This window comes from Chiloscyllium plagiosum, unplaced genomic scaffold (assembly GCF_037043375.1).
Source record: "Chiloscyllium plagiosum isolate Xiang-an unplaced genomic scaffold, Cpla_swu_hap1 HiC_scaffold_31, whole genome shotgun sequence".
Taxonomy (NCBI): domain Eukaryota; kingdom Metazoa; phylum Chordata; class Chondrichthyes; order Orectolobiformes; family Hemiscylliidae; genus Chiloscyllium; species Chiloscyllium plagiosum.
This window is the reverse complement of record NW_028270169.1, coordinates 85788709-85810141: the sequence shown is the minus strand read 5'-3', so window position 1 is coordinate 85810141 and position 21433 is coordinate 85788709. Positions and strand designations below refer to the sequence as shown.

At 46.9% G+C, this 21433-nt stretch overlaps 1 pseudogene; it reads right to left on the bottom strand.

The window, feature by feature from the left end:
- Positions 1 to 11079: 11079 nt before the first annotated feature.
- On the bottom strand, positions 11080 to 11252 carry LOC122546966 (U2 spliceosomal RNA; annotated as a pseudogene).
- Positions 11253 to 21433: the final 10181 nt, after the last annotated feature.

Genomic DNA, 21433 nt, shown 5'->3' with positions numbered 1-21433 from the left:
AGTTTTCCCACTTATCTTAGCTATGTTATACTTTTTCTCTTTTAACTTTATATGTTTCTTTACTTCCCTCGTCAGCCACGGCCGCCCATGCCTCCTCCTGGGATCTTTCTTCCTTTTAGGAATGAACTGATCCTGCAACTTCTGCATTATACACAAAATATCCGCCATTGTTCCTCCACGTTCATCCCTGCTAAGGTATTGCACCATTGAACTTTGGCCAGTTCCTACCTCATAGCTCCATAGTTCCCTTTATTAAATAGAAGTACTGTCACTTCCGACTGTACCCTCTCCCTCTCAAATTGCAGATTGAAGCTTATTGTATTATGGTCACTACTTCCCAATGGCTCCTTCACTTCGAGGTCTCTGACCAATTCTGGTTCTTTACACAATACCAGATCCAGATTTGTCTTCTCCCTGGTCGGCTGCAGCACCAGCCCCTCTAAGAATCCATCTCTGAGGCACTCCACAAAGTCTCTTTCTTGAGGACCAATACCATCCTGATTCTCCCAGTCTACCTGCATGTTAAAATCCCCCATAACAACTGTAGTGACATCTTTGCGACAGGCCAATTTGCTTTGGCTGAGACGACTGCCCTCTAACAAGCAGAGCCATCTTTCAATGTGTGAGGTATGACTGCAGGCAGCAGGGAGGTTGTCACCTGATACCCATTGAACCCAGTTTTGCTAGGCTCCATAATATCACCCTCTGTCGAATGTGACCTTAATGTGAAGGGCTGTCACTCTCCCCTCATATCTGGAATTCAGTTCTTTGTCCATGTTTAAATCAAGTCTGTAATTCAGACATGAGCTGAGTAGGCCTTGCGTAACCCACATTTCCGCAGGTTATTGCTGAGCTAGTGCTGCTTGATAGCACCTCCCTACATCTAACTCATGATTGAGCATGGACTGATGGGGCAGTAATTCGCCAGGGTGGTTTGACCTATTTTTCTGTGCACAGGACGTGCCTGACCTATTTTCCACATTGTCCATGCCAGTGTTTTAGCTGTACCGGGATTGCTTGGCTAGCACAAGTCATCAGTATTATTGCCAGAACTTTGTCAGGCTCCATAGCATTTGCAGTAACCCCTGCCGCACCCCCCACCCCACCCCACCGGCCAACAGTGTCTTGATTTCACATGGAGAGAAGCGAATTCCCTGCTGACAGGTATCTGTGATATTGGTGATCTACGAAAGATGCCGAGATGGATCACACAATTGGCACTTCTGGCTGAAGATTGCTGTGAATGCTTCAGCCTTAACTTTTGTGCTGATGTGTTGTGCTCTCCAAAGCAGAGCAAGGAAATATCTGTGGAGCTTATTCCTTCAATGAGTTGTTTAATTATCAACTTTAATTCATGTCTTGATGTGGTAGCACCGTGGGCTCAGACCCCTGTTTCCTGAATGAATGGTCGAGGCACAATATCTCCAGACTATAACTCCAACCCCCACTCCATAATGTGGATATTCACAACAGAAGATCGCTTATCCTTTGTATTGTGTAGATTCCAACAATGCATCGTATATTCGCTTAAATTGTTAGTCTCGAAAATGCTTTACTTCACAGACTTTAGGATATAATGTTCTGGTTTCAATTCTTCTCTCCGACAGGCAAGGCCATCGATGTCACACTGGCTTTCCTCCTCACTAATTGCAAAACCAAACGTTTTTCACCTCATCTTTGAACTTACTGATCAAAATTGCTACATTCTTGACTAGACCGTTCATATACGCTGCAAACATCAAAGGATCCAGCAACCAGTCATGTAGTAAGCCACTGGACACAATATGTCTTCACAATGACTACCTTCGACCATTACCTTCTGCCAACAAATAAACCTTCGAATCATTTGCCAAACTGCACCAGATCCCATGAACCCTTACCATATTAAACATGCAAGAGCTAGTCAAAAACCTGATTGAAGTCAAGAAGCATTGCACTCGACTTTTTACACTCGATGTCACATCTCATTGCCTCTCCGGAAAACAGAATCAACCACTTCCGATATGATATCACTTCCACCAAAACCATGCTGAATTTTATTGCTTAAACCTTACAATTCCAACTTTTAATGAATGCTGTCTCTTAGATTTACTTATTAACTTCCCTCAAGCTTTCTACTTTTAAACATAGGTTTATGAGTGAAACTACACATTGTCACTTAGCTCCTTTCACCCGATGTCAACTCTTCTTATCTCTCTGACAGATAATTTGCTCTAGCTGAAATAATCTTGTGTCTCTTCTGTTTCATTCTGGGAAATGGGAATGGTATTGAATACAGTGTTGAAACCAACAGCAATCTGTCCGTTTGTTCTTGACACTGTCAGTGTGTGTTCCCCATCAGAGACAGGAAGACTTTGTGCTGATAATACGGAAAGTAGCGCCTGATGTACCATTCTCAGCTGGCACACAACTTCCTGTTTCTATGTGCCAGCAGCAAGCCACACATCTCACTTCTGATCAGAAAATAAACCCAGGGGATGCAATCTGGCGGAAACATCTGCCAATGTGGCCTATATCAGGACACCGAGTATGAAGTGATTACATTGAAGTGACATTTGCAAATTGACCTTTCGATCTCTGTTTCACGGTCTGATTCCAGGACATCATTGGACGAGTCTCTCGACCATCTAACAAGCTCATTCGATTCACTAACTCTGGGACATATCGACATGCATCTTGTCATGTCTTTGATCTTGTACTACTTGTTACTCTCTTTTCAGATTTAATGTTCCCAGTTTTTGATTCTGTCTTCTGTATCCATCACCTTCCCAGCCGAATACATTCTGTTTGATCTGTTTCCTAAATTTTGATCAACTAAACAAATAATACAGTTTTGTACAGACAGGTATGTTGGTGTGTCAGATTAACAGAATCAATATATGGAGAGATCACCTTGGCTGTATCTAACTCTGGCCGACATTGAATTCAAATAAAGCACAGCACTGTATGGTTTCAATCTTTGCAAATCCTCTCTCTTTGAAAGAGCTTGTTCTAACGGTTAATTATTTTCTTGATTATTTCAGAAACTATGACTAAAAATTCCTATTTTTAACAAAGTTTCAAATATTATTAAAAGTTGCAGCCCTGGCATTTCCTGCAGTGAACTTTGTGGTGTTTAAATGTTCTGGTCAAAATGTGCTTCAAGCAGAAGACTTAAACATTGGTTTCTCCGAGTTCCCAGCCATTGCACTTGCAGTTCCATAATAACTGCAAGCTATTGCTAAGCCCCAGAGAGAACAGAATGTCCAGGCCCCGTACACATCCAAGCGCCATGATGTAGGCCTCGAAGCCCTCCGTTTCTTCCTGTCACGCCAAGCCAAGCAGTACATGCTCAACCTCAACTATATTTCCTTTCAATCCTCCCACTTCCTCCAAACGAAAGGGGTCGCCATGGACACCTGTATGGACCCTAGCTATGCCTGCCTCTTCGTCAGATATGTGGAACAGTCAATCTTCCACAGCTACACCGGTATCATTGCCCATCTTTACCACCGCTACATTGATGACTGTATCAATGCCACCTCATGCTACCACTAGGAGGTTGAACAGTTCATCAACTTTACTAAAACCTTCCACCCTGACCTAAACTTCACAGGGACCATCTCGGACACCTCCCTCCCTTTCCTAGACCTCTCCACCTCTATCTCCAGTGACCGACTAAACATTTACTGGAAGCCCACTGGCTCCCACAGCTACCTGGGCTACACTCCTCCCACCCAACCTCCTGTACAAATGCCATCCCTTATTGTCAATACCTCTGCCTCCACCGAACCTGCTCCCAGGAGGACCAGTTCCTCCATAAAACATCCCGGATAACCTCCTTTTTCACAGACTGCAATTTCCCCTCCCATGTGGTCGACGATGCCCTTGAACACCCTCCCTCCAATCGCAACAGGGAGCCCTCCTGGCCCTCACCTTCCACCGCACCAACCTTGCATGCATCATATCATCCACCGCTGCTTCCACCACCTGTAAACAGACCCCATCACTCGGGGTATATTTCTCTCCCTACCCCTATCTGCATTCCGGAGAAACCATTCCCTCCGCGACTCCCTCGTCAGGTCCATGCCCCTCCACCAGCCCACTCCCCACCCCGTCACCTTCCCTTGCCATCACAGGAAGTGCAAAACCTGCGGCCACACCTCCCCCCTCACCTCCGACAAGGCCCCAAATGATCCTACCACATCCCGGAGAAATTTATCTATACTTCCACAAATGTCATCCACTGTGTCTGTTCCACCTGCTGTGGTCTCTTCTACATCAGGGAGACAGGACACTAACTTGCGGATCATTTCAGAGAACATCTCTGGGACACCCGTGCCAACCAACCCCACGGCCCCGTGGCTGACCACTTTAACTCCCTCTCCCACTCCACCAAGAACAGGCCAGTAACATTCTGTTCATTTCCAATGAATAAATACAAAATAACCGAGCCTGAATTTGGGATGATATTAACAGGATTTATTTTGATCTAAGCATGAACAGATTATTTTGACAAAACAGGTGTAGAGATGCACTTCCTGAAAAAGCAGCTCAAGTGGTATAAGCTGGCACCAAACCGAGTTTGGTCAATACTGAGGCAAAAATACAGCATACAGTCTTGAGTGAAATAAATAAAGAAACTGTGTTAGCTCCGGAACAAGATAGAGTGTATTAAATATGAACAAAGACACAAGTATTTTAGGATATAATAGAAAAGTAATTTATAGTATATTGAAATGCAAACAGAGATGTGAATTTGTGTCTCGACATTCTTCCTAGCTAAATTAATCATTTCAGAAATGCCTTTGTTAAATTTCATGAATCATTCGTTGGTCCATTCCACGAACCTTGCGAGGTCCTTGTTAAATTCTGAACCATCGCCTTCCAGGTTCACAGTGGTTGCGAGTTTCATGCCAATGTCTTAGTTAAAAATTTAAAGCAATCACAGCTCCAAACATTTACAAAATATCACTATGGATCTTCCTGGAATCCAAAAAAATTGTCCCTTTGATCAATGATTTCAAACAATTACTCACATATCTGTTGTGAAGGAGGTTTTCAAATAACTTGAAGTGCAAATGGTTCACATCAGTCGGAATACAGTAACATTTCATGTGTTACCCCACACAAAAAGAAATCAAGCAATATTCACGAGTTGCTCTCAGCAAGTCTATGATGGACTGTTTTATCAAACAAAATCATTTCCAATGTTATGAGCGCTCGTCTATCTTCTGTGCAATGGTCTGAATTTTAAGTTGTGTCTGACTGCAGATGAAACTGGCTGATCTGGGTAAAAGTACAGTTTGTGCCTTTCACGTTGTTAATGTATATTGCTGACTTTAGTTAAATAACGTGATGTTGTCCCAGGCATCGTCTGGCACCATTAATTAGACCATTAATTTCCACATCACTAGCCAGACTATCAGGTGGAGTGCATTGATCTCATTGAAACGAATGCTTGGAATATTTCCGGTATGAATCATGTGAAGTGAAGCCTCTGAACGAGACATAGAACATAGCACAATACTGCACAGAACAGGCCCTTCGGCCCACGATGTTGTGCCGAACATTTGTCCTAGCTTAAGCACCCATCCATGTACCTATCCAATTGCCGCTTAAAGGTCACCAATGATTCTGACTCTGCCGTTCCCACAGGCAGCGCATCCCATGCCCCCACCACTCTCTGGGTAAAGAACCTACCCCTGACATCCCCCCTATACCTTCCACACTTCTCCTTAAATTAATGTCCCCTTGTCACACTCTGTTGTACCCGGGGAAAAAGTTTCTGTCTATCTATTCCCCTGATCATCTTATAAACCTCTATCAAGTCACCCCTCTTCCTTCGCCTTTCCAATGAGAAAAGGCCTCGCACTCTCAACCTGTCCTCGTACGTCCTATTCTCCATTCCAGGCAACATCCTGGTGACAAAGCAGCAAAGATTTCTTTTATATTTCAAAAGTATACTTTATTCATAAAATAATTTGATGGTCTGTACAGTTGGTCATGCCATACATATGTAAACATGTACATACAGAAATCAAACCTTATCATTTTTATACATGTCTGTACACTTTTTGATCATATGCCCATATAATTAGCTGAGGCGTCAGCAGAGCCCAAATGACTGCATGGGCCCCCTGTACTTCGTGAGGCAGGCAGACTTTACACAGTGGTCTTTCCCCACCGTGCCTTGGCGGCAGCTGCCCCAAGCTTCAGCGGTCCCTCAACACGTAGTCCTGGACCATGGAATGTGCCAGTCTGCAACACTCAGTCGGGGTCAACTCCTACAGCTGGAAGATCAGCAGGTTTCCGACCACCCAGAGAGCGTCCTTCACCGAGTTGATGATCCTCCAGGCACAGTTGATGTTCGTCTCGGTGTGCATCCCGGGCACAGACCGTAGAGCACGGAGTCCCGCGTCACGGCGCTGCTCGGGACGAACCTCGACAAACACCACTGCATTACTCTCCAGACTTCCTATGCGTAGGCACATTCCAGAAGGAGGTGGGTGACAGTCTCGTCCCCCCCCCCCCCCCCGCAGCCGCTTCGAGAGCAGCGTGCGGTGCGGCTGAGAGTCCGGGCGTGCATAAAGGATTTCACAGGAAGAGCCCTTCTCACCACCAGCCAAGCCATGTCTTGGTGCTTGTTGGAAAGTTCTGGCGATGAGGCATTCTGCCAAATGGCTTTGACAGTCTGCTCAGGGAACCGCTCGATAGGATCCGCCCTCTCCTTTTCCCGAAGGGTCTCAAGGACACTACATGCTGACCACTTCCTAATGGACTTGTGGTCAAAGGTGTTTTTCTTGAGACATTTCTCCACGAAGGACAGGTGATACGGTACGGTCCAACTACTCGGAGCGTTCCGCGGCAGCGAGGCCAGGTCCATCCTTCGCAACACCGGGGACAAATAGAACCTCAGTACGTAGTGACACTTGGTGTTTGCGTACCGGGGATCCACGCACAGCTTGATGCAGCCACACACAAAGGTGGCCATCAGGGTGAGGGTGGCATTGGGTGTATTTTTTCCCACGTTGCCCAGATCTTCATACAGTGAGTCCCTTCGGACCCGGTCCATCTTTGACCTCCATATAAATTGGAAGATGGCCCGGGTGACTGCAGCGGCACAGGTTCTGGGAATAGGCCAGACCTGTACAACGTATAACAGCAATGACAGTGCCTCACACCTGATGACCAGGTTTTTTCCCGCGATGGAGAGCGACCGTAGCTTCCATCTGCCCAGTTTCTGCCCCACTTTGCTGATACGCTCCTCCCAAGACTTGGCGCACGCCCCAGCACCTCCGAACCAAATACCCAGCACCTTCAGGTGGTCGGTCCTGATGGTGAAGGGGATCGAGGATTGGTCGGCCCAGTTCCCGAAGAGCATGGCCTCGCTCTTGCCTCGGGTTACCTTGGCCCCCGAGGCCCGTTCGAACTGGTCACAAATGCACATGAGTCTGTGTACGGACAGTGGATCCGAGCAGAAAACGGCGACGTCATCCATGTACAGGGAGGCCTTAACCTGCAGGCCCCCGCCTCCAGGAATAGTCACCCCTCTCAGGCTCGCATCCTTCCTGATGGACTCGGCAAATGGCTCTATGCAGCACACAAACAAGGCAGGAGAGAGGGGGCAGCCCTGCCTGACTCCAGATCTGACTGGGAAGTTATCTGATTCCCGTTGATTGAGACTGCACTGACAGTGTTGGTGTAGAGCAGTCTGATCCAATTGCAGATTCCCTCCCCAAAGCCCATTTTGGAGAGAACATCTCTCATATACCTGTGTGATATCCTGTCAAAGGCTTTCTCCTGGTCCAGGCTGATCAGGCACGTGTCCAACCCTCTGTCCTGCACGTAGGCGATCGTATCCCTGAGGAGTGCGAGACTCTCAGCGATCTTCCTGCCCGGCACAGCACAGGTTTGGTCAGGGTGAATCACCGACCCTAGAGCAGACCTGACCCGGTTGGCGATTACGTTTGACAGAATTTTGTAATCTGCATTCAACAGTGAGATTGGTCTCCAATTTTTGAGTTCCTCCCTCTCCCGCTTCCGCTTGTAGACGAGGGTGATGATGCCTTTCCTCATGGATTCACTCATGGTACCTGCCCGAAGCATACTGACATACACCTCCAGCAGGTCCTGGCCAATCAAGTCCCACAGAGCGGAATAGAGCTCGACTGGTAAGCCGTCGCTTCCGGGAGTTTTGTTCTTTTTGAAGGACTCGGGGGCCTTGGTCAGCTCGTCCAGAGATAGCGGCTGGTCCAGCCTCTCCCGTGTTCTGTCGTCTAAGACCTCCGTGATAGAGGACAGGAACGACTGGGAGGCCGTGCTGTCGGTCGGCTTCGCGTCATACAGACTGGCATAGAAGGATTTACTGATCCTCATGACGTCAGCCTGAGATGACGTTAGCGAGCCATCTTCTTCCTTCAGGCTGCTGAGCACAGAGCTCTCTTTGTGCACCCTCTGGAAGAAGAAACGTGAGCACGTCTCGTCCTGCTCCACCGAGCGGACCCTGGACCGGAAGATTATCTTGGAGGCCTCCGAAGCAAAGAGCGAGGCTTGCTGGCCCTTCACCTCCTTGAGGTCCTCCGTGACATCCATCCCCATCGTCTGCAGCAGGAGCAGGTCCTACATACTTTCCTGGAGCTGGGACAGTTTTCCCCGCCTCTCTCTCGCCTCCTGAACACCTTTGAGGATGAAGAACCTATTGATGTTCCCTTTTACTGTTTCCCACCAGTCCGCTGGGGACTCAAAGAGGGGCTTCACGGTTCTCCAACCTGCGTGGTCCCTCTTGAGCTCCTCAATGTTGCCCTGGGTCAACATCTTGGTGCTGAAAATGTGTTGCTGGAAAAGCGCAGCAGGTCAGGCAGCATCCAGGGAACAGGAGAATCGACGTTTCGGGCATAAGCCCTTCTTCTTATGCCCAAAACGTCGATTCTCCTGTTCCCTGGATGCTGCCTGACCTGCTGCGCTTTTCCAGCAACACATTTTCAACTCTGATCGCCAGCATCTGCAGTCCTCACTCTCTCCTCAACAGCTTGGTGTTCAGCTTCCACGTTCCCTTACCAGCCCGCTGCTCGTCCTGTAGGTGACAGTCGGCCAGCAGGAGGCAGTGGTCGGAGAAGAACACCGGCTTGACGTCGGTGGATCTGACCGAGAGCGTTCGGGACACAAACAGGTAATCTATCCTTGAGCGGATGGACCCGTCTGCCCGTGACCAGGTGTATCTACGCTGTGCTCCGTCTGCAGGGGTGTTGAAGACCTCGTGCAGCTTGGCATCTTTTACCGTGTCCATCAGGGCTCTGGACGTGGTGTCCAGTTTACTGTCCCCCCCGCCGGATCGTCCATCTGCATCAATGATACAGTTGAAGTCTCCGGCCAGAATGACCGGCCTGGATGTAGCCAGCAACAGTGGAAGCTGCTGCAGGACGGCCAACCGTTCACTCTTACCCACTGGGGTGTACACATTAATCAGTCTCAGGGGAGCATTCCTGTACATGATGTCGGCGACGAGGAGGCGCCCGCCCACCACCTCCTTAACCTCGGAGATGGTGAAGTTGCCTCCTCTCAACAGGATACCCAGGCCGGAGGCGCGGCTATCATTGTATGTCAGGTAACCTCCAATAACTTGTCCACAACTGACGTCAGGCTCACCGGTCTATAGTTCCGGAAAACAGCAGGATATAGGATAGAGAACAGCAGACCCTGTGAAAATATAGAGAACAGCAGTCACGTTGTACAATGCAGAGAACATGAGTCCCTGTCTATAATATAGAGAACAGCAATCCCTCTGTCTATTAGCAGCGCATGTGTATGACATAGAGAACAACAGTACCTGTGTATAAGAAAGAGAACAGCAGTTTCTGTGTCTTATCTGGAGAACAGCAGTACCTGTGTATAATACAGGGAACAGCTGTTCCTGTGTATAATATGGACAAGAGCTGACCCTGTGTCTCATATACACAGGGACTGCTGTTCTCTATCTTCTACACAGGTGCTGCTGTTCTCTATATTATACACAGTGACTGCTGTTCTCTATATTATACACAGCGACTGCTACTCTCTATAAGGTAGAGAACAGCAGTCCCTGTGTATAATATAGACAATAGCTGTCCCTGTGTATCACATAGAGAGTAGCAGTCACTCTGCAAAATGTAGAGATCAGCAGTTCTTTTCCCTGGAGTCGGGGAGTCCAGAACTAGAGGCCATAGGTTTAGCATGAAAGGGGAAAAAATTCAACGGGATGAAAGGGGCAACTTTCTCATGCAGAGGGTGGTGCGTGTATGGAATGAGATGCCAGAGGAAGTGGTGGAGGCATTTAAATTAAACTAAATTACAGCATTTAAAAGGCATCTGGATGGATATATGAACAGGAAGAATTTAGAAGGATATGGGCCAATGCTGGCAAATGGGACTAGATTAGGATATCTGGTTAGCATAGACAAGTTGGACTGAAGGATCTGTTTCTGTGCTGCACATCTCTCTGATTCTGTGCTTTAAATACATCAGATGCCGTTTGTCTGCTTCACATTGTTCTCAAAATCTCTCATTTAATACATCAAAGTGATTCTTATCATCATCAAAATCTGAATTGTTGATTACTTCAATAGCTTCATGTTCTCCATTTTGTTTTCTGAAATGCCGTTTGCCATTAGGTAGAGCTGGTGGGCAACTTTGTTTTACTTTTGAGGTAAAAACAATGATGCTGGAATCGACGATTCGGGCAAAAGCCCTTCATCAGGAATAAAGCTTTATTCCTGATGAACGGCTTTTGCCCGAAATGTCGATTTCGAAGCTCCTTGGATGCTGCCTGAACTGCTGTGCTCTTACAGCACCATTAATCCAGAATTTGTTTTACTTTTGTGGTTCGGAATTGGAGTTGGTGGGAAGGGGTGGCATGTACCAGGGATGAAGAGATAACACTGAGAGTGAGTGCTGAACATAACACGCTGAAAGACACAGGCAAATCGGATTGTAGAACAAGTTGATTTGCACGAAGGCAAGTCTGACTTGACTAACGAAAACTGTCCGTACTCGGAACATAAGGAATAAAGCAAAAGCATAACAAAAAGAGGATAAACAAAGCTGCTTTTCAGATTCTTTAATGAGGGGCACACCATTCCCAGAAACACTGCAATACTGGGACGATGCGTGGAGTTAGTGGAGCAAGCTCCTAACACAACTCCTTCCTGCAAAAATCAGATTAATATTCAGTCCCTTAGTCAGGGACATATCAGATATTAACACTGACAAGAACTTTTTTTTTAATTTCAAAATATACTTTATTCATAGAAATAAATCTTCGGTACTTGTACAATTTGTCATGTCGTTCATAGATATATACATTGCATGTCATAAAGAACAGATTGAATTACTCGAATTTACAGTTATCCTATTTACAGTTCCCTTTATTAACCATCCAGTCTCTTATTATTTAGCTGTGGCTTCAGCTGAACCTACCTACTGAGTGGGTGCCCTGTTATACAATAGCAAAGGAAACTTCTTTAACGCTCAGTTTATTGTCCCTTTAACTGTCCTATCTCTGGGGTAGCTGTCTGCATCCCCATGGTGAGCAAGAACTGCTGGACTTTCGCTGGGCTGAGGTAGCTATCCAGCTCCTCACTGGGGTCATTTACCCACTCTGGAGTCATTGAGCCAAGGCATGGTTCCGCACCGTCCAGTTCTGTGTCTGACAATGGGACTGTCAGAGGATCATAGCTCTCAGTTACCTGTAGTTGTGGGAAAGTGGGTACCCCCTGGTTCTCACTGGGTGGAGGGTGGACTTCAGGTGGTCTGTTGTTTCCTGGTTGGGTGGAAATGCCCTCCTCTTTATCTACGGCACTCTGTCTCTTCTTCTGGTGGTGATGACGTTCTTTGCGCCCGTCTTCCCCATCCGAAGAGCTGTCCGTCCCTCCCTCGTGCAGCTGTCTTTTCCCCCTTTGCTGGGAGGCTTTGGGGGCCTGGCCGGATTTTCTCTTCCTGTTTTTAACAGGTATCCACTCCTCTGCCTGCTCGATTACCTCCTCCTCCATTGCTTCCATCTGCCAAGCTAGAGCTAGGATCAGCTGCTGTGTCTCTCCGCTGGCTGCCACCTCCTCTACTCCAGCCTGTTCTTCGTTCTGGGTGCCACCAGACTCTGTTTCCCTGCTGTCTGGGTGGACGTTACTGGTCTTTGGGGGTCCACGGCTCGCATTGTCACCTCCAGCCATCTGTGCGTAAGTGGGGACCCCCTGTCTTGGGCAGGTCTTGTACATGTGGCCCGCCTCTCCGCACAGGTTGCAGCTCTTTTCTTCCTGACAGTCCTTAGTCAGGGACATATCAGATAACACTGACAAGAACTTTTTTTTTTATTTCAAAAATATACTTTATTCATAAAATAATTTGATGGTCTGTACAATTGGTCATGCCATACATATGTAAACATGTACATACAGAGATCAAAACTTATCATTTTTATACAGGTCTGTACATTTTTGATCATATGCCCATATAATTAGCTGAGGCGTCAGCAGAGCCCAAATGACTGCATGGGCCCCCTGTTCTTCGTTCGACAGGCAGACTTTACACAGTGGTCTTTCCCCACCGCGCCTTGGCGGCAGCTGCCCCAAGCTTCAGCGCATCCCTCAACACGTAGTCCTGGACCATGGAATGTGCCAGTCTGCAACACTCAGTCGGGATCAACTCCTTCAGCTGGAAGATCAGCAGGTTTCGGACCACCCAGAGAGCGTCCTTCACCGAATTGATGATCCTCCAGGCACAGTTGATGTTCGTCTCGGTGTGCGTCCCGGGGAACAGATGGTAGAGCACGGAGTCCCGCGTCACGGTGCTGCTCGGGACGAACCTCGACAAACACCACTGCATTCCTCTCCAGACTTCCTCTGCGTAGGCACATTCCAGAAGGAGGTGTGTGACAGTCTCGTCTCCCCCCCCCCCCCCGCAGCCGCTTCGAGGGCAGCGTGCGGTGCGGCTGAGAGTCCGGGCGTGCATAAAGGATCTCACAGGCAGAGCCCTTCTCACCACCAGCCAAGCCATGTCTTGGTGCTTGTTGGAAAGTTCTGGCGATGAGGCATTCTGCCAAATGGCTTTGACAGTCTGCTCAGGGAACCGCTCGATAGGATCCGCCCTCTCCTTTTCCCGAAGGGTCTCAAGGACACTACGTGCTGACCACTTCCTAATGGACTTGTGGTCAAAGGTGTTTTTCTTGATAAATTTCTCCACGAAGGACAGGTGATACGGAACGGTCCAACTACTTGGAGCGTTCCGCGGCAGCGAGGCCAGGCCCATCCTTCGCAACACCGGGGACAGGTAGAACCTCAGTACGTAGTGACACTTGGTGTTTGCGTACCGGGGATCCACGCACAGCTTGATGCAGCCACACACAAAGGTGGCCATCAGGGTGAGGGTGGCATTGGGTGTATTTTCCCCCCGTTGCCCAGACCTTTATACAGTGAGTCCCTTCGGACCCGGTCCATTTTTGACCTCCATATAAACTGGAAGATGGCCCGGGTGACTGCAGCGGCACAAGTTCTGGGAATAGGCCAGACCTGTGCCACCTATAATAGCAATGACAGTGCCTCACACCTGATGACCAGGTTTTTTCCCGCGATGGAGAGCGACCGTAGCTTCCATCTGCCCAGTTTCTGCCTCACTTTGCTGATACGCTCCTCCCAAGACTTGGCGCACCCCCCAGCCCCTCCGAACCAAATACCCAGCACCTTCAGGTGGTCGGTCCTGATGGTGAAGGGGATCGAGGATTGGTCGGCCCAGTTCCCGAAGAGCATGGCCTCGCTCTTGCCTCGGTTTACCTCGGCCCCTGAGGCCCGTTCGAACTGGTCACAAATGCACATGAGTCTGCGCACGGACAGCGGATCCGAGCAGTAAACGGCGACGTCATCCATGTACAGGGAGGCCTTAACCTGCAGACCCCCGCTGCCAGGAATAGTCACCCCTCTCAGGCTCGCATCCTTCCTGATGGACTCGGCAAATGGCTCTATGCAGCTCACAAACAAGGCAGGAGAGAGGGGGCAGCCCTGCCTGACTCCAGATCTGACTGGGAAGTTATCTGATTCCCACCCGTTGATTGAGACTGCACTGACAATGTTGGTGTAGAGCAGTCTGATCCATTTGCAGATTCCCTCCCCAAAGCCCATTTTGGAGAGAACATCTCTCATATACCTGTGTGATATCCTGTCAAAGGCTTTCTCCTGGTCCAGGCTGATCAGGCACGTGTCCAACCCTCTGTCCTGCACGTAGGCGATCGTATCCCTGAGGAGTGCGATACTCTCAGTGATCTTCCTGCCCGGCACAGCACAGGTTTGGTCAGGGTGAATCACCGACCCGAGAGCAGACCTGACCCGGTTGGCGATTACCTTTGACAGAATTTTGTAATCTGCATTCAAGAGTGAGATTGGTCTCCAATTTTTGAGTTCCTCCCTCTCCCGCTTGTAGACGAGGGTGATGATGCCTTTCCTCATGGATTCACTCATGGTACCTGCCCGAAGCATACTGACATACACCTCCAGCAGGTCCTGGCCAATCAAGTCCCACAAAGCAGAGTAGAGCTCGACCGGTAAGCCGTCGCTTCCGGGAGTTTTATTCTTTTCGAAGGACTCGAGGGACTTGGTCAGCTCGTCCAGAGATAGCAGCTGGTCCAGCCTCACACTGACAAGAACAGAACTACTAATGATCTTAACCAAAAGGCCGAGAAGCGATACTTGCCGCATCCATGACCACCTTAGGACCCAGCCGCTTCCTACATTTCTACCAGCCTGACTGTGACCAAAGACCTATAGCTCACAGCTGACAGTTTCATTGCTGCCTAGTTATGTCCAGATCTTCTAACCAGAGTAAACGATCCATTTATCCAGGTGAATTCATCTCATCTTTTCTATGAACCTGTTTGATAGTGAATATAGATGAGCAGTAATGTACCAATCAGCTGCGCTGGGGCTGAGTGTAGGTCACTAACAAGCCGGTCGTGTGTCTCTGACAGAGTATCAATGAGATTGCAGCAACCCACTGGGACAGAGCTGTGCACAGAGAATGGTGCAGCACAGAGGGAGGTACTGCAGCCCCTCATTGTTTGCATCAGCTGTCACTCTGTATGGGCTCCTTCCCTAGTCCCACTCGCCATGCTTTTCCACATGCAGGCCCTGCAAATCTCTCTGCAGATAATCATTTAACTCTCTCCTGAAAGCCATGATTGAATCCGGCTCCAATGGTCCCTCAGGCAGTGCACAGCCAATAGTAACCACTCAATGAAGATGGTAGGGATTACCTACATACCTTGATGAAATGGGACACTTCGTTAAAAACAATTAACCCCTACCCCGCCCTCAGCCCCATGTATTCCCTTAATATATGACATGATTTGGAGATGCCGGTGTTGGACTGGGGTGTACAAAGTTAAAAATCACACAACACCAGGTTATAGCCCAACAGGTTTAATTCTGTCGGACTATAACCTTGTGTTGTTTGAATTTTAACTTGATATATGCAATTGCCTGGAGTTTGTGCTGTTCCATTCTCTGGTATAAACGACCTGAACTGTTAATGCTAACAATTCCTGCCTCTCTACAAGGCAAATCAAGACAAACAATTGAAACGGGTTCTAATTCTGATCGAGTACTATCATTGTCTGGAAATATTAGGTGACTGTTCTGAACGGAAATCCTTAGACTAATCGATCCATCTTGTGTTATGTGAACTCTGGCCTCCAAACCATTAAACTCTGCCAACCCCGTCAATTGAAATGAACAGAAACATGGTGGACCTGAAGTTTGATCGAGTGAATCAGCAACAAATGATTTGGCTTTGACTCCAAATATTCCAATTGCAATTTGCTACGTTAGAATTGCGAATCAAGATTCACAGAGTCATGGAGTTGTACAGCACGGAAATAGACACTTTGTTTAAGTGGCTGGCATCCATCAGATAACTTCGATAAACCTAGTCCCAGTTGCCAGCATTTGGCCAACAACCCTCTGAATCCTTCCTATTCATATACCCATCCAGATGCTTTTCAAGTGTTGTAATTGTACCCGCCTTACAAACATCCACTCCATCCACCACCGACGCTGAGTAGCATCAAGATGCACTGCAAACGTTTACCAAACATCCTTCGACAACACCTTCCAAACCGACAACTACTTCCACTTCGAAGGACACCTCCAATTTTGGTGTAATTTGCAAATTTACTAAATATACCTCCTACTGAGACACTCAGAAACACATACATGTGCACAGACAGGCACCCATACACATACACAAAGACACACATACACAAACATGCACAGGCAGGCAGTCACACACACATTTTCACAGATATTGCCAAGGACAGCAAAAGTGAAGACTTTAATAATAGAATTCCTTTTTTCCTAAAACTAAATGACAAATTGGTAAATGTTTAGGAATGTGTGAGTTTACTGGAAATTCGTGCATAATTTGAGCTGGATATCTGTGCCTTTAACAAATTTGTAAACTAAACAAACAAAAAAGTGGTCTGCTTAGCACAATGTGAGACTGCTTTTGAAAGGATGAAGGCTGGACTGTATTCCCATTGAAATAAAGACCAGCAATATGTTAAAAAAATCCAAAGAACTGTGGTTGCTGGAAATCAGAAACAAATTCAGAAAATTGATCGAGTAACTCAGCAAGTCTGGCAGCATTTGTGGAGAGAAAACAGAGTTAACATTTTGGGTCCAATGACTCTTCTTCAGTACTGCGTTTTTCCAGCAATTTCTGATTTGGTTTCATCATTTCATTTGCCTTCCCTATTACCCACTCAACTCCGATGTCAGCTTTTTCTGATTCACAGATGAGGAATCCCAAATCCCTCTGTTCTGTAGCTATCTGCTGTGACCAATGGAGTGCCACAAAGCTTGGTGCTGGGTCCTTTACTTTTTGTCATTTACATAAATGGTTTGGATGCAGCATAAGACGTACAGTTAGTAAGTTTGCAGATGACACCAAAATTGGAGGTGTGGTGGACAGCGAAGAGGGTTACCTCAGATTACAATGGGATCTTGATCAGATGGGCCAATGGCGCTGAGACGTGGCAGATGAAGTTTAATTCAGATAAATGCGAGGTGCTGCATTTTGGGAAAGCAAATCTTAGCAGGACTTATACACTTAATGGTAAGGTCCTAGGGAGTGTTGTTGAACAAAGAGACCTTGGAGTGCAGGTTCAGAACTCCTTGAAAGTGGAGTCGCAGGTAGTTAGGATAGCGAAGAAAGCGTTTGGTATGCTTTCTTTTATTCGTCAGAGTAATGAGTCCGGGAGTTGGGAGGGCATGTTGCGGCTGTAGAGGACATTGGTTAGGCCACTGTTGGAATATTGTGTGCAATTCTGGTCTCCTTCCTATTGGAAAGATGTTGTGAAACATGAAGGGGTTCAGAAAAGATGTACAAGGATATTGCCATGGTTGGAGGATTTAAGCGATGAGGAGTGGCTGAACAGGCTGAGGCTGTTTTCCCTGGAGCATCAGAGGCTGAGGGGTGACCTTATAGAGGTTTATAAAATCATGAGGGGCATGGATAGGATAAATAGACACAGACTTTTCCTTGGAGTGGGGGAGTCCAGAACTAAAGGGCATAAGTTTAGCGTGAGAGGGGAAAGATATAAAAGAGACCTAAGGTCAATGTTTTCACACAGAGGGTGGCACATGTATGGAATGAGCCGCCAGAGGAAGTGGTGGAGGCTGGTACAATTGCAACATTTAAAAGGCATCTGCATGGGTATATGAATAGGAAGGGTTTGGAGGGATATAGGCTGGGTGCTGGCAGGCAGAACTAGATTGGGTTGGGATATCTGGTCAGCATGGACGGATTGGACTGAAGGGTCTGTTTCTGTGCTGTACATCTCTATGATTCTATGACTCTATATGGAGAGACAGAAGGGGTGATACTGTTGGACACCCACAGCAGTGCACAAGCAGCAGATGTTTTTTGGAGAAAACATCAAAGATTGTGAATCTCTCTCATTGCACATATGTTTCCTTCTTGGAAGAATGTCTTTGGAGAGACAAAGGAATTTTGCCTGACCCCTTGCAATATTGTCCCTGAGAAATGAAGAGAAGGAAATGAACATGCTCAGTGCTGCTCTGATCCTCTCCACCTTTGAATCTTTTTTCATTTCGACATTGTGAGAGTACACCAATAAACATTGTAAGCTGCAAAAAGTACAATTAAATTCACTCTGTCTCCTCATGAAATGGTTCAGTCAGAGATGTCTGGATACAACTGCAATGGAAACACTCTACTTAATGTGTGTAATGTCAGGAATACTGCTCAAAGATACATCATTTCCACATTGCAGAGGGAGCATAGTACTTACCCACCGAGCATGTTCCACACTGAGGGACCTCAGTTCAATTGCAATCCTCATCACAGCAGGTGTGTGTGTGTGTGTTTCTTTGTCTCTCTCTGTATGTGAATGCGTTTCTGTGTTTGTGTGTGTTTTTTTTGTGTGCATGGATGGTACTGTTGGCTTGGATTTTGCTGTGAGCTACTGCTCTCCGTCTCTCCCTCACTGTCTGAATCTTGTGATCTACAATGTCCTCAGGGAGGGACTTCCAGGATTTTGACCCATCACCAGTGAATGATAAGTTACATATTTCCAAGTCAGGATGGTGATTGGCTTGGAGGGGAATGTGCTGGGGCTGGTGTTCCCATGTATCTGCTGCCCTTGTCCTTTTAGATTGAAGTGGTCATTGGTTTGGACAGTGATGCATAAGGAGTTGGCTGTTTGTCACATTAGCATGGGGACTTGAATTGTTACCGAGCAGTGAGATCATGTATTTAATGATCTTTTTATGATCAACTCTTCTATTTAATTTCTTCAGAACCCTGCGAAGGATTTCATTTTGATGGAGACTTACAGAAGGTTGCAAGTTAATAGGAGTTACCCAATGGGTAATTCCATTTTCCTGCCCAATTTCATTGGATTGTGCGATAATGGGGAATCCAAAGGTTCCCAACTCAACTCTGTCCTTGCACAGGGATAAAAACTCTCTGTCAGGGATGTGATACAATACTCCACAGGTGCTTGGATGAGGGGTCAGCTTCAACAACATTCAAGAAGCTTGACACCATCCAGGATAAAGCAGCTACTTGATTGTCAAACAGGCACTACTACCACCACTGACGGTCACATCAGCAGTGTGTACCATCTACAAGATGCACTGCAGGCGTTCACCAAAGATCCTCAGATCCTTGACCATTTCTATCTAAAAGGACAAGGCCAGCAGACACATGGGAACATGAGGGCGGCACAGTGGTTAGCACTGCTGCCTCACAGCGCCAGAGACCCGGGTTCAATTCCCGCCTCAGACAACTGAATGTGTGGAGTTTGCACATTCTCCCCGTGTCTGCGTGGGTTTCCTCTGGGTGCTCCGGTTTCTTCCCTCAGTCCAAAGATGTGCAGGTCAGGTGAATTGGCCATGCTAAGTTGCCCGTAGTGTTAGGTAAGGGGTAAAGGTAGGGGTATGGGTGGGTTGCACTTCGGTGGGTCGGTGTGGACTTGTTGGGCCGAAGGGCCTGTTTCCACACTGTAAGTAATCTAATCTAATCTAAACACCATCCCCTACACGTTCCACTCCAAATCACTCACCATCCTGACTTGGAAATATGTCACTGATTATTCACTGTCGCTGGATCAGATTCCTGGAATTCCCTGCCTAAGGACATTTTTTGTCATCCAACAGCACATGGACTGCAGTAAGAACACACCTCACCACCACATTCTCAAGGGGCAATTAGCGATGGGTAATAAATGGTGACCCAGCCAGCAACAACCGTATTTCACAAGTGAATGAAGAAAATCATTTCATGGTCTGGAAATAATAGGACCCTTCTGACAGCTTCGCTGAGGAGTTTCATTTATTCGCAACGCAGGGAAATCGTGTGACACTAACTGTCATATTGATCTTCACTCTGATCCCAGACAATGTTGCTGCGTAAATAAATGTGTTTATGCTACAACTTAGGAGCTGCAGCATGTAACCAGCTTTCCTAAAGTGATACAGAAAAGGTGAGAAGTTGATGGTATTGATTCCTTGAATGGCATTATATAAGAAATCTACAACAGCGATTAACCACAGGAAGATGAAACTGCCAGAGATGGTGAAGAGCAAAACCACAGCCTTCCTTCTGCTCTCCATCTCTGGATCTCTGTGATTCTTTCCTTTGCTCTCACCCTTCAGCCTCTTCCTGACTCAACTGGTCACTAAAATGTGTCTGACTGTAAGAGCATTGTGCAACAGAATCAAAGCAAATGGCAGTAAAAGGGTCAAAACTGGATCAAACCAATCTAATGCTACCCACCAAGTCTCAGTATGGGAGCCTGATTTTGTTTTACAGTCAAATGGAACATTGTTGATTCTTCTCCGAGGCTCATATTGAAAAGAGAAGGGGATGTTTTTTTCAAATAAAGCAGGGTGCAGGTTGTTGTTAGAAGCACAGTCGCAGTTTTCTCAGTGCAATATTTTGTTTTCAGTGTCTGACAACAAATGGCCACAAATCGGTCAAAGGAGAAAGTGATGGTCAACCACACAGAGCAGTCCATGGTAGCATGTATCAGGATTGCAGTGACACTACACACTGGTGTGATGCCCAGGAAAGACAGTGGGAAATAAGAAAAGCGAAATCTCCACAGTATAGCATCAGTAACAATGACCATCAGATCGGCAGCTGCCATAAGTACCAGATAGCGAGTAGTGCAAGGGGAAAGACCACAGTTTCCCTGGGAAAGGATTGCAATTGCCATCAAATTAACTGTGGAAGACAAGTGGGAAAATACAGTGAATTACTGAGCAGAAACTCCCCCAACCCAATCCAGGGAACAACAATAAGATTTTACCAGCAAACATCGTGGCAATGTGTGAGTGGAAGTGGTTGGGGTTGAGTGAGATTTAATTTTAAAACGTTCACACCCACCTCAGATTGTCCTCCAGCCCAGTCACTCCAGAGATTATGGAGTTTGGACAAAGACTGAGCTGACACTCCCTCCTAGGAGAGCAGAAGGAAGTCTGTGCTTTTTGTTTGGTTGCAAGCTCACTATTTGAATGAGTGCAATACATTCTTAAAGATGTCATCTCTAAATCTGATGCAGAATCCCATCAGAAACCTTTCTCCCTCCTCAGTCATTATACTGGCAATTGGGCTGTCGATTGGACTATCAATAACAAAACCTCTTCCCTTCTCCCTGGATCAAGTCATTTCCTGAGAAAATTCGTAAAGCCATAGTACAGAGGGATCTGGGAGTGCTAGTTGAGGATTCTCTAAAGGTAAATATGCAGGTTGGCTCCGTGATTAAGAAAGTGAATGCAATGTTGTCAATTATCTCAAGAGGGTTGGATTTTAAAAGCACTGTTGTGCTACTGAGACTTTATAAAGCTCTGGTTAGGCCCCATTTGGAGTACTGTGTCCAGTTTTGGTCCCCACACCTCAGGAAGGACATACT